The sequence below is a fragment of the Stegodyphus dumicola genome, chromosome 11 (genome assembly GCF_044657685.1).
Source record: "Stegodyphus dumicola isolate Sdum_Otavi_A_Nest chromosome 11, ASM4465768v1".
NCBI lineage: Eukaryota > Metazoa > Arthropoda > Arachnida > Araneae > Eresidae > Stegodyphus > Stegodyphus dumicola.
The window spans coordinates 126,508,522-126,523,015 of NC_140778.1; the positions used below are offsets into that span (position 1 = coordinate 126,508,522).

Sequence of the window (14,494 nt, forward strand, 5' to 3'; positions counted from 1 at the left end):
TATCTTCCCTGACTGCTAGGCAGGTTTCACAGCGTCTGCCCATGCTGAGAATGAGGGTGTCAATGAGTTGTTGAGGCATTGCTGCCCATATCGATTCGATTGGCGTCTTGCAGCGCCAATCGAAGCTCCGGAATCGTTACTGGTGGTAGGGTACGAGCTGCCAAGCGTCTGCCTAGAAAATCCCATACATGCTCGATGGGATTGAGATCCGGAGATCGTGCCGGCCAATCCACACATTCAATATCCTCACTCTCTAAGAGCTGTTCGGCAGCTACTGTGCGATGACATGGCGCATTGTCGTCCATGAAAAGGAAATGCGGACGCATAGCGCCTCTAAAAAGACGCACATATGGAAGAAGAATCTCGTTACAATAACGGGTCCCTTTGACTGAACCTGCGTCGAAGATGTGAAGGTCTGTACGACTACCAAGCATGATGCCTCCCCAAACGAGAACACCGCCACCTCCATACCTGTCCCTTTCAATGATGTTCGAGGGATGATTGCGGCTTCTCCGCTCTCTCCAGATGAGTATGCGATGAGAATCGCTACTCAGACTGAATCTGCTCTTATCTGTAAAGAGTACTCGTCCCCATTCATTGTCTCTCCAATTCCGGTGTTCCCGGCACCACAGAGAACGCCTTCTCCGATGGGCAGGCGTTAGAGGTACACACCGTACAGGGCGTCGTGCAAACAGACCACCACCGTGCAGTCTTCTGGCCACGGTAAAACGCGAAATCGGTCGTTCAATCGCCTGTGTCGTGTATCTAGCGATTTCTCCCGCTGTCTGCCGCCTGTTTCTTCTGGCCTGTAAGGCAATATACCGGACATCTGCGGGTGTGGTTCCTCGTGGACGACCACTACTAAACCCCCGGATAGCTGTTCCTGTAGTTTGAAATTGTCTCCAAAGTCGTGAAACGATGCTGTGAGCAATTCCGAACTCTATAGCCACACTTGTCACACTGCGGCCTTCCTCCAACTTCCCAATGATTCGACCTCGGGTAAAAGCATCCAGATGTCGTCTAACAGATTGATTATTTGCCATTTCTCGCTCAGGCAGCAACTCGGTGTGATTTTAACTGCTATACGGCGTGCAATCTCTCTGCCAGAAATACTGATCTTACACCGACAACATGCTTTATACTACTCAGACACTCCCCCATTGCGTCGATCTGCATATCTGCGCATGTGCTACCGTACATCACCTTACTTAATCTCCTGATTGGTGTTTCTCTCCGCTCTGCCTCTTCGTTCAGCTGATATGCTAATTTTTCGACTTCGTCCTTAATTTTTGCACACCAGTGTAGATGCATAAAGACAGCGAAGTTTTTCTTAAACAAAACTTTGACATACCCGGCATCAGTTTAGGTACAAAACGTTGTTGTAGTGATATGTGTGTATGCGAGTGGTAATGTGTTTTGTATACAGTAAAGTAGCTTATAATTAAATACAGTGTTTTGTAAAATAATTACGCACTAAAGATAAACAACATCTACATTTTCAGAAGCATTGTAAAAACCGTATTTTATTCTAACCAATTATTTCTAGTTTTAGAAACTTCCCTTACCCTTCTGATTTCAATTTTCTGCCAGAATGTAAATTTAATGACGTATATGCAAAACTAAGTGAGTTTGGAAACAGTATTAAAAGATCGCGGTAAATTGTAGAATTCTCACTGCTCCTATTTGCTCCAAAATTATTTTATTTTATTTATTTCAACATTTAGTATACTGGAAAAATATGATTTTGTGTTTTTGCAGCGCGATATCCTGGCCATACTAAGCACTGATTAGATTAGACAGTGCAAATTGCAAATCGGACAGCAATATCGCAAATGAAATAGTGCCAATAGTCGCAAGATGTGTACTCGTCATTACAGCATAACCGCAAGAAGGACAAAGGTGTGCAAGGGGGTGCGACCAAGAACCGCAAAGCCCGGAATCAACCAAAAACAGACGATTGAGAGGCGAGCGATGAGTAGACAGAGAAGCGAGTAAAACAATACCTAACCCGTAAAAGCACTAAATACGATTAATTAAAAGCAAGAATACATGAAAATTACAAAAGCGAGAGAAAATGAAATTAGCAAATAAAATTGCATGAATTTAAAAAGTATAGTACAATAAAATTTACAATTAAAATTGAAAAAAAAGCCACGCAGTGTTGAGATTGTGCAAGTGAGCATGAAACAAATTGAAAGCTGAGTCGGGAAGTTAGTGTCCGTGGTGAAGGTGAGCTGCATACGGGCGAGTATTTTTATCCTCAACGAAGATCGTGTAATCAAAGCTGTTGAAGTTTTGAAGGTGGGAATAAGAGAGAGATTTGATGAAGAAGTTGTCATTCATGGAGCTGTAGGTACTTTCAACATATTCAATTTTAAGATCTTTATGCAGAGTACTGTTGGGAACGTAAAAATGCGCATCTATAATTCTCAGGAACTTGTTCTGCATTACTTGCAGTTTATGAATGTCATTCTTAGAATAGGCTGCCCAAGCCCGGTGAAGCATAGCTAAACACTGGGCGAATAATTGTAGTGTAAATATGCCTTTTCTTATAAAGGTCAGCAAAGACATGAGACTATTAATAGTTCCCGTGGTCCTGCTAATGATTTTCTTGATGTGATCGGACCAAGTAAGCTTACTATTAAAGACAACGTCTAGGTACGTAACATTTTTAAACATCGGGATGTTTACATCAAATAGCTGCAATTTGGCCTCTACTAGAGTCCTGGTGTGAATTCTTCTAATCAAAAGAAGTTGGGACTTCCGGCCATCTATTTCCACACGCCATTTGACTCACCAGCTTTCAAGTTGCGGCATCAAGATTTGTAAGTTCTGGATGGCCCTTTCGGCATTCATGGACTTTGCTGCTGAGTCGGTGTCATCCGCGTAGCAGCCAAGAAAATAATTGTAATTTAAGTGATCTCTAGGAAGATCGGCCACATAAAAAAGATAAATCACCGGTCCCAAAATTGAGCCCTGGGGCATGCCGTCGTTAATATTTCTCTGACTTGAAGAATCTTTACCGACGGAGACATAGAACTTTTGATGAAGGAGTAGATAATTTCAATGCGTTCTGTACTGAAGTCAAAGGAGATCAACTTGTAAATGAGCCCCTCATGCCAGACGCGGTTGAAAACTTTCGCCAAGTCCAGGATGAGGAGGGCAACACATTGCTTGTCGTGGATCGCCCCTCCAGCGAACTCCGCAAGTCTGACAAGCTGTTTTATAGTGGAAAGTCCTCATCTGAATCGAAATTGTTCCATAAGAAGTTTCTCAAGATAAGTATGTAATCTGTACAGTATAATTCGTTCAAAAATGTTGCCCAAGCCGGGGAGAAGACTTATGGGTCTGTACCGCTGTGGTTTCATGGTGCTTTACCTGGCTTAGGAATTAAAATGATTTTAGCTTGCTTCCAACATTGTGGATAGTAAGAATGCATCAGGCAAGCATTTAAAATGCAAGTGAATCTTGTGATAATATTCAAGGGCAGGGTAGTTAATAGTAAGATCTGTTATCTGATCGTGGCCCGGGGTTTTCTGCGTCTTGAGTCTCTTGATGATATCCATGACCTCTTTGGGAGAAGTGAATTCAGGACAGTTCCGGACCGTGGGGGCATTTAGCCAATCATTAACGAAGTGGTTAACTTCGCGAACAAAGTCACAAGGGCTATCATTGAGCGACAATAGCTTGTCGAGATGGTCTGCAAGAGTATCAGCCTTTTCAGCGTTAGTTAAAGCCATTTTATGCTTCGTGTAAATGAGCTTTTTGTTTCAGTTCTACGGGGGAAAATTCCAGAAGTCACTATTCGGTTCGTTATAGCTAAGGATTTTTTCATTCCATACCTCTTTCTTGTGCTGAGAAATGCAATTTTTAATGTCTCTATTACATTTATTCAGATTTTTTTTTAGCTGGGGATTCCATGTAAGGTTCCATCTCTTTCTCAATTTATTTCTTTCCTTGATCATGTCTCTGATATAGCCCGGGAGTTTCCCAGTGTAGCGCTCGGCTGGAACCTTACGAGTGGCATTTTCATAGGCATCATTGATGGTGAGAATTTGAATATTTTGGTAAATAGTAAATTTTTCATGATTTTCGCATACTCATCTCAACAGCCAGTCAGAAGATATCTACTGAGATATATCTTTAACTGCTTCTGATGGACTCCCTGCATATTTTTAACTTGAAATTACTTATTTATCTTTTGTATGTAGTCTTTCTAATTGTGATAAAAATGCACTTTGATGATTTTACGCACTGAATATCTGTAAAATTGCACACTGTTCCTGAAACTTGGACCAAAACTTGGACCTGAAACTCTCCAGCCTACCAGATGCCTCTACAGCCTCACGTGACAAAGTTATGACGCCCTTTTTCACCTTGCATCTTGTCCTCCGGCCACACTCATGCATTTCCTATACTTGCAATGTCCTTAATAATTCAAGACAGCCGGTATACAGCTTGCAATCTGCAAGCTACATACGGCAATAGTGGAAAAAGGAAAGGAAGTTCGCGGTAGGAGAATTAGTTCCGAATTGATGCTGGCCACTTTCTTAAGATTATATTGATATTCTAGGCTCGGCCTTGCTGTGTGCAGTCGATGTAGCGGTTTAGATAAAGAAGGAACCAGTTGTGTAGATAATCTGTATTTTATTGTGACTGTATTACATCCTATTTTCAGTTTCAAGTTACTTAGCCACAAGTAGTGGTTAAATTATGAGCACCGAGTGAGTGCGTTTTTGTTCAGTTTAGTTAAAATAAAAAGTTAATTAAACTTTCTTCTGCTTTCATCTGTTCTTTCAAGACTTAAGGAGAATTTGTTACTTAGACTTTCAGGAGGGTCTACCAGTTGATGATCCCGAAACACACAAGAAGACCCTACAGCAGTGTTTCCCAACCTCTTTTTGCTTTTTTTTTTTTTTTTTTTTTTCCCCCTCACCTAATCCTCTCTAAAATTCTTATGCTCCCTCGAGCGCATACATAATTTTTAATATTAAAAAATTGAAATGCTCATGAAAGAAACTTGAATGATAGGGTTTAGAAGGAAATTTCTAAGCATTTAAATATCCATGTCTACAGCAAAACTTCTTTATAAAATATTTAAAATGCATCGCAATTTAAAAACTTTTTCACGTATACATCACTTATATTATTCTTTATTTTTGAGAATAAAAAATGAAATTTCGAAAAATTTCTACTTCTTGAAGAAAATTTGGAAATTTGAACGGCCTTTGTCCCTTTATACTCTGGTCGAGTTCATTTTTGAATTGCCCGCCCCCCTTAACAATCGAACTGCACACCTGTGGGGCATGGGCCCGCCCCACGTTGGAAAATATTGCTCTACAGGACATCAAAGTCCATTTCTCAAAAACAGCAGGTGTATCGCGGTTTTTATTTGTGTATTTGGTTAACAGCTGAATTTGTAAAATAAAAATATTTCTTATTTTCTATATATTTAGGATATGCGCAAATAAATAAATAGGAAATCCATATCATGAATGAAAAACCATATCTTGCGTCAGATTAAAAAGAAATATTCTAAATCTACGTGTTTATGCATATTTAACACAAAATGAGTTTATTTGCGTAATAAATTTTACTAAAAAGATTCTTATAACAGTGTCTTGCTTTTAAATTGAGCATAAATGTCAAGCATATTTTCTGATGACACTGAAATACTTGTGAAAGAAATTCTAAAAACCTGAAGTGTCGAAAGATGTTTGCAAATGAGCAACGTATGATAAGCTGTCTTTTATATCCCAAAAATAAGTTATATGTTAAGGGGTGTTTTGAATAAAAGAAGGTACTATTTGTGAAAATATACCAGTTCTATTTTGAAATTACTAATAATTAAATATTCGCTTTTTGTAAGTTAAGGAAAATTGTAGTATTATACAATAGGATGTAAGTAGAGGAAATGAGAGTTCTGAGCCAGGGGTCTTAGGGATCTGGAGTTGAGGGAGCTCCCGAGAAGGAAGGCTCAGCCGTGGAAGGGAGGCTTATCTGAAAATGGAGACAGGGAGCCTTATCAGGAGGTGGATGGGAATAGAATAGTTGCTACGTCACAGAAAAACAACGTGTGCTTAGGTTTTATTAATTAGGTGATTTAGTAGTTATATGATAATGTGTACTTACTTCTTATTGAATTCTTGAAAGCATATATCAAGTAGGTGTTTTAAGTGATTGATACAGTTCATTTCCTTAAACAGATATATAATAAAATGTTTTCTTCACAGTCTTTGGAAAATAATAATTTTGTTACTCGCCTAAGGTGGAATGTCTATAATACTGCTCCATGTAATGGGTTTCATACAGACATTCTAAACCAAATTATAAGTTTATTCAAATACAAATCATAGTGAGTACTATGTTTTAATTTAGGCATTTAGTAGTTATATGGTAATGTGTGAACTTATTTATATTGAATTCTTAAAAACATATGTCAAGTAGGTGTTTTAAGTGACAGTTCATTTCCTTAAACACATATATAATAAAATGTTTCCTTCACAGTCTTTGGAAAATAATTATTTTGTTACTTGCCTAAGGTTGAATGTCTATAATATTGCTACCTATAATGGGTTTCATACAGACATTTAAAACCAAATCATAAGTTTATTCAAATACAAATCATAGTGAGTACTATTTTTTAATTTGATGATTTAAGCATTTATTAGACATGTGATAATGTGATCACTTTCTTACTTATATCGAGTTCTTAAAAACATATATCAAGTAGGTGTTTTAAGTGACTGATGCAGTTATTTTCTTTAAATGGAAATGGCTATACAATAAAATGTTTCCTTCTATAACCTTTCAGATAATTATTTTCTTACTTGTATTTATCCTATGACTGAATATCTGCAAAACTGCTACATGTCTTCACAATTTAATAAGAGATTATATTTTACTGATTTATCGGAGGTGATTTCCCTTCGTTAATAAATTTTATTCTTAAATTAATTAAATGCCTTTGTGTTTTTTCTTCGTATTCCAACTGTTTTACTACGTATATGATGATTATCTCCTAGTTACCCTGAATGAGGATTATTTTCAAATTTAATGATTGAGTGATCGTATACACTCAGAATTTTACCATATTTCTTAAATCTTCTGTTCATAATATCACATATACTTTCCGTAATCTTCATTACATTACTCATTTTTATTCTTAAATTCATTTTACCCAGAGTTTTTTCAGACTTGTTAGGCAATACTTTTAACTTATTCGTTATATTTTATGAGTGTAATTAATAAAACACTAAAACACGCATTTTCGTGTATTATATTATTCAATATTAGACGTAATTTTTAACTTTTTTCGTTCTTTCCAACGCTAGCGATCTTCAACATATTCTGTATTTTAACTTATTTCATACATTTTCTAATCATATAGATGACTTGTATTTAATTTTAGATGTAACATTTCTAGCTTGTTTTGTACATTTTAACCTTCACACTATTTAATATACTCAAATTTTTAACCATTTTATATTTTCACACTATATACATGCCCTTTTACTTGATTTCTCGCATACACTTTAACCTCTATGATTTCCAATATAGTCCTAATTTTCACATAATTCCTGCATTTTCATATCATATACCTGACGTTTATTTAATTTTATGTGTAAATTGTAACTTATTTTCTATTTTTTAACGTTTTTAGTTTCCAACATACTCTGAGTTTTAACTAATTTGCTATATTTTTACACTACATACATGACTTTTACTTCATTTCTCTTATACATTTTAACTTTCATAATTTCCAATATAGTCCTAATTTTCACATAATTGCTATATTTTCACATGATATACCTGACTTATTTAATTCTAGATCTAAATTTTAACTCCTTTTCTATATTTTTTTTTTCTATATTTTAACGTTTTTAGTTTTCAACATACTAAGAATTTTAACTAATTTGTTATATTTTCACATGACTTTCATTTAATTTGTAACGACTTTCATACGTTTCAACCTTCCTAATTTCAAACAGGCTCTTAATTTTAGCTTAATTCCTCTATTTTCTTACCATGTATATGAGCTTTATTTAATTTTAGATGTTATTTTTAACTTTTTTCGTACATTCTGAACCTTCGTAATTTTGAATTTTAAACTTTAATTTTAAACATTTTACTTTAATTTTAAACTTGTTTATTACATTTTTCTACATTTTTTTGCCTGACTTATTTAATTTTAGATGTAAAATTTAACTCCTTTTCTTTTTTTTATCGTTTTTAGTTTCCAACATACTAAGACTTTTAACTAATTTGTTATAATTTCACATGACTTTCATACGTTTTAACCTTCCTAATTTCAAACAGGCTCTTAATTTTAGCTTAATTCCTCTATTTTCTTACTATGTGTATGAGCTTTATTTCATTTTAGGTATTATTTTTAACATGTTTCGTACATTTTATACCTTCGTAATTTTTAGAGTACTCTAATTTTGAACTTGTTTATTACATTTTCCCACCATACGCATGAGCTTTAGATAATTTTAGATGTCATTGTTATACTTTTCTGACACTGGGTTTCTTTCTAGTTTCCAACATACTCTAAAATTTAACTCTGTTTTACAATTTGTGATTGTAATTGCGCTTGTGATTTTACTATTTCAGCTAAATTAGCATGCTTAAATTTCTTAAAAATAGAGATTGATTTCAATTAAGCATTTTATTTTACAACCTTTAACTGTTATTCATATCCAATTCGTTGAATAGCCCTTACTTAGTCCATATTTTATAGTACTATTTTAATTTGCCAATTCTACAATTTATCATTCTGTAGTACTCTTACCATGATTGATCCTACTACTTTACTTCATTATTAACTTCATTCGCATTTTCAAACTTTAACATTTCCTGCATATTCTGGCATTTCCTTTTAATTCTTAATACCCTTTATATATAAATATATGTTTTTAAGCTCTTCAGTGTTACCAATGTTCAGTTTTGAATCTTGATTCTCATGAAGCTAGTTTGATAGATTCCGAATTTTTAGAATGAAATCTCAACTTTCATGCATAATTTTAGACCCATATTCATTCTTTCATGTACTCATACAAAATTCTTTCTTATTATTTTGAAAGCTCAGTACCTTTTAATTCAGTAATTTGTACTAATTGAATGCATTCTACATCACTTTAAATGTCTCGACTATGTAAATTTTCACTTTATTACCTTTCCCTACACTAAGTACGGATATTTCTACCTTCATGAACGAATTTCATGTGAAATGGACGAACTTTGACGTTACATGTATAAAAGAAATTTCTAAGATAAACATTTACAGTATTGAATAAGAGATGAATGACCATCGATTTTACCCATTGGTTACCATTTCATCTCTTGAAAGTTTGTTTTATTGATATGCATTAATTTCTAACGCATAATGTTAACACATTTTCTTAACTTAGTTCAGTTCCAACTTAATTCACTAGACAATTTCACATCTAGACTATTTTTTAATTTCTTAGACTAAAATGTTCTTTTCGAAAATGTCAGTTTGCATTAATTTATTTACCAATTTATTTTCTTATGAACGAAATCTTGTGAGGTACTTTACACAACATATATCATTACCAATATACCCATATTTACAGAAGGAACCACAGAGAGAAAGAGACATTTTACCCAAATCTCAACTATAATTTCGAATATTTTAACCTTCTTCATCACTAATACAGAAATTTCTTCGTACAATACTCATTATATCAGCTAAATATTCCTTACTAATACACATTTAATGAGGAATATCCCCTTTTCAATAAAAAATTACACCCAAATAAGTGTTACGTTTTCTTTTAATTGTACATATATGTTTGCATTACGGGAACTTTCTATGCATTTTCGAGAACTGTAATTTGCTAAACATTACCTCTTTCTGAAATAAAAACTCCAAAGACTATTCAAATCATTCATCTTCACTTGCAGTATTTCCCGCAGTACTTATCTTAGAACTATTTTCTTAAGAACTAAATACGATAGAAGCATTTTTCACTATAGAATATTTAAGGTTTTACCCAAATGAGGATATAACCTTCACCGAATTTTAGTTATTTACACAGAATTCCAACAAATTTTAGAAAATGTGCTATAGAAAGCAACTTATTTACCTAAACATGAGTCTTAACAGATTTTTATCGGCTTCAGGTTTACTATCAGTGGGAAAAACCTGAAGTTCACTTTATCTACCCTCGTCAGTATACACAGAAAAGTCATGAATCATTCTGTAGTACAATTAACATTTTAATACTAATTAACTAATTTTAATTAATTTTCAATTAAGATTTTAAAAAGAAAATATATTTATGCGACATATTATCAAATTATTCCCAAGCATTATTAAGATAAATGCAATTAAATATCCACGTACACACTACAAAAATCCCATTCATTAGGAACAGTAAAATCTTACCAATACTTTAAACGAAATGTAAAATATTGTAATGCATTAATATAAAACCTGAATAACAAGTCATTTCCTATAAGCTGTATACGATTAAAAAGACTTTTCTTATAACTTATCAACTTTTAAGAAGTAAGAGTAAGGTAATGAAACAACGTTTTTAGAAATTTTCCTTTATTTTCTAAATCTACCCTTTTTTAGTAACGAGAAAATTCAGTCATACTCCTATTTTATTTTTATGTAAGCATGCGCATTTCTTCTAACAGACAAAAATCTGAAAATATATCACTTTTCCAAAGATTTAACTTTAGACTTACTTTCATCGGAAAAGGAAAATAATTTTACTTAAAAAACGGCATATCTTCTACTCAAAGAACTTGAAACAATCACGATCACATCTACATGTAGCACTCAGTGAGTTAGTTTCAAACCAAATTTTGATATTGTTTAATCATGCAAGCAACAATTTTCATCTTCGAGTTAAATTTTATACGACTGCAACAGATTTTTCAATGGCTTTCATGCTCACATTGTGTAAAAGACTTCTAGTTTTGACTATTTTAATTTCTAATATTGAGAAATACATTGATTACTTTCAGAAAACGTCATTTCACAATCATACTTTACCACTCTGAAACTTTTGAATAACACTTTCTACCATAACGACAACCAGATACTACATTATTTTTTTACAAAAACATGAATATTTTTTTTTTCTAAATCCTCTTCTAGAAATACTAATAAATTCTGCTATAGAAAGAAGATTCAATTCCTATTATAACTCTATATACTATTTGCAAAGAGAAAAGACACTCTAGATGATAACATATCACCCATATGTTTTTAAAAATTTAGAACAATTTCAATAAGGCAAATTATCTACAGAGTTTCCAAATACGGATATATTTCTGAAAGAAACTGCCTAACATACCGCTCATTTACTTCTAAACCATTTAAGTAAAACCAATCACAATTCATAAAATATTTGAATTTTCATAAGGTTTAGTACATCTATACAGTTATTTAATTCACGAACTACTAAATTTTGAAAATAATAAGAGTGAAAACATCACTGTTTCAGAATTTAGGAAGAGATCTTCAATAATGAGAGTGAACATATACCGAACTTCATGCAAAATTTTTATCGTTTCATACCAAACATTTCACTATTTCGTAGATTCTAATAACATAGCCCAATCTTTTTCAAAGAATATATATCATTTCACATTAATTAGAGAGTGCCATACCAATTTAATTGCAGGTGCTTACTGAATGACACTAAAACGTTCAAGGAAAAAATCAAATATTTTTCATCTGTCATGAAAATCTGTGAATAACAATAATATTTCATAAGAGCTAGAAGACTTAGTGCAATGAAACAGTATCAAAAATAGAAAACTATTTTCAAAATTTGAATTCCCATTGAACATTTTAGATTTTCTTATGTAAAGTTATATCCGAAGTTATATCAATTCAGTCGAACTTGAAGACCAACCAAATGTACTACATGATTTTACACATTTCTGGTATTTTTTTCCGAAAATAGAAGTTTATATTTTTCATACGCAAACTATTACAACGAATTAATGACATTTTATACTGCACAAAACTATTTTAAGTTCCATATTCGAAGCACAGCATCCATAAATTTCACATAATACTATAGTTACACAATACAAACTATAAGAAAAGCTGAATAATCTATATTACATACAGAACAGAGACTACAATACTCAAGGACCTACTTAAAGAATACTTGAAACTTTTCAAAATTTTATATAATTCTATGCATATTTCATATATTAAGCACATTTCACGTTTTTAGAAATGTAGCATCACGCTTCCCAAGACAATGGCCAATGTATCCAACCTTATGAAAGTGAATCATCTAAAATAAGAAGGGGTAGTTTTATTATCTTCAACTGGTAAGCAAGCGATTAGGGAAGTGAGGCCTTGTTAAACAAGGATATGCACATATCCTAGTAGTGGTAGTTTAAAAGGCGTCACTTTCCTAATCACTTGTTTACCGGTTGAAGATAATAAAACTACCCCTTCTTATTTTAGATGATACTATTTATATACTATTTATATAAATATAAGAATAATAAAGAAGAAATATAAGAAATAAGTTAAAATTCAGAATATGTTGAAAACTATAACGGTGCGAAATTGCATCTGAAATTAAATAATATAACGAATAAACAGCATGTATGTTAAGAATTAAGTTCGTAAAATATAACATGCAAGTTAAAACTCAGAGTACGTTGAAAATTATGAAAGATATGAAAAAAATTATATGTGGAAAATTAAATAAAATATTACAATTTAAAAGCGTTAAGCATTAAAAAATATTACAGTAAATAAATACTATGTTATGAACAGGGGAAAATATAAGAAATAAGTTAAAAGATCATGGATCACTAGGAAAGATAAAAATATCAAAATAAAGTAGAATAATAAATAAGAAAAAAATTATCATGTAGCTTTTTTCATGACATGATGCATTGTCATTAAAGGGAAGTCCATTTTGTATTTTTTTTCCCTCATACATTGTTTTTAGAGACCCGCATTGGATGATTTTAACGGCAGACTTTAAAAAGTTAAAAAAAACGTACAGTTCGCTTTTTCGCATATAGAAGGCAGCATGGGAATATCATCAAAATTAAGATGTAGTAAATATTCCTCTTGACCCGTTGCCAATTGTGAAAAAGCTAGATTTAAATGTGAAATTAATCACAGCAGGAGGTCTACAACTGAAGTTAACCAGCAGCCTGAAACAACTCACTTCCGTTCATGACGTCATTGGCTACGCTCCATGGACCTTATAAGAAAGAGACTAACCCAAATGGATTTTCTCCCTTGTCTGAGGCGTTCCCGGCTGTCACCTTGATCACATCCGGAGAAGTAGGGACGACTTGCAGAAATTTAACATTGGTTGCCTATTGCAGCGGGTATAATTGTCAAGAAAAAGCTGGCTGTAGAGCCTCATTTCATAAATTAGAATTTCTACATATTTTTATTTTTGAAATTGAGATTGATGTTTAAAAATTTAGCATATTTATCAAGCATAATTAAAGTTCCAAATAATTATAAAGCTATTGCATGCTTTCAGGGCTGGATATTTTTTTAACTTTTCCTATGCTTTAAGGAAATTTGTAACTGCTTCTTTTAGAAAATAATATTTTAAATCCGAACTAATAGAAAATTTCGAACAAGCAATTTTCTCTTGCAATTTTCATGCCTTTTATTGGTGTAAATAAGTAAAAAAATACTAAAATATTTTAAAACGAATTTTTGAAAGTTTTGTATAAAATTCTAAATTGTGCCACATTTTAAAAATAATAGATGAGTATTATAGCTCACAATTTCTATAAATGAATTTTATTTCAATTATATTTCATAATACATCATAGTGATAAACACTTTTGACTCCTTAAAATTTTTTATACATTTAATTCTAATATTAAAATTGTATTTAACCGTAATAATTAATTTTGCTTGAATTTTATAGTGATTATTTTTTTAGAATTTATTTTGAGTTCTCCATAAGATTTTTTTTTATTTACTGTTAACCTAATTTATTAGCCCAAAGGGGTGCATGAATACATGCATGTTTCCGGCACTGTGACAAAAACGACGGTATCTAGAGCCATCAAATTTTGAATAATGTCATCCTCCACCTGGACATGGGCATCTGGACGGCTGAATTTCGAATTTGTTTTAATCTATTTCATATTTTGTAAAATTTTAACGTATTTTTGATTAACAAACTCAACAAGTTCAGAGAGAGCACTGTACGGAAAATAACAGTTTTATCTCCAGTGTGGAAATTCTAAAAATATGCTGTTTTCAAATGTATGTGGTTTACAGGCGAAGAACATGATATTCAATAAATATAGGTAGCACACAAAACGTTAAAAAAAGGTTCCTTTTGTGCGTAATATAAAATTTGAGTGCTTCTGGATTTTATTTTACTTTTTTTCCCCCTTCACTCAGAAAATTTTATGCTCCGAATTTTATAAATTACTAAAATAAATATTCCACTTTAATGTTAATAAGTTAATGATGATATAATCAAATAAATGATTG

The 14,494-nt window shown here is 32.5% G+C and overlaps 1 long non-coding RNA gene across 1 annotated transcript in view; it reads right to left on the reverse strand.

The window, feature by feature from the left end:
* Positions 1–12,399, reverse strand: part of LOC118181509 (uncharacterized) — a 48,710-nt gene extending 36,311 nt beyond the window's left edge. Inside the window, exon 1 of the long non-coding RNA XR_015044136.1 lies at positions 12,151–12,399. This is a non-coding gene — a long non-coding RNA (uncharacterized LOC118181509). The remainder of the gene's footprint in view (positions 1–12,150) is intronic.
* Between the last annotated feature and the right edge of the window lie 2,095 nt (positions 12,400–14,494).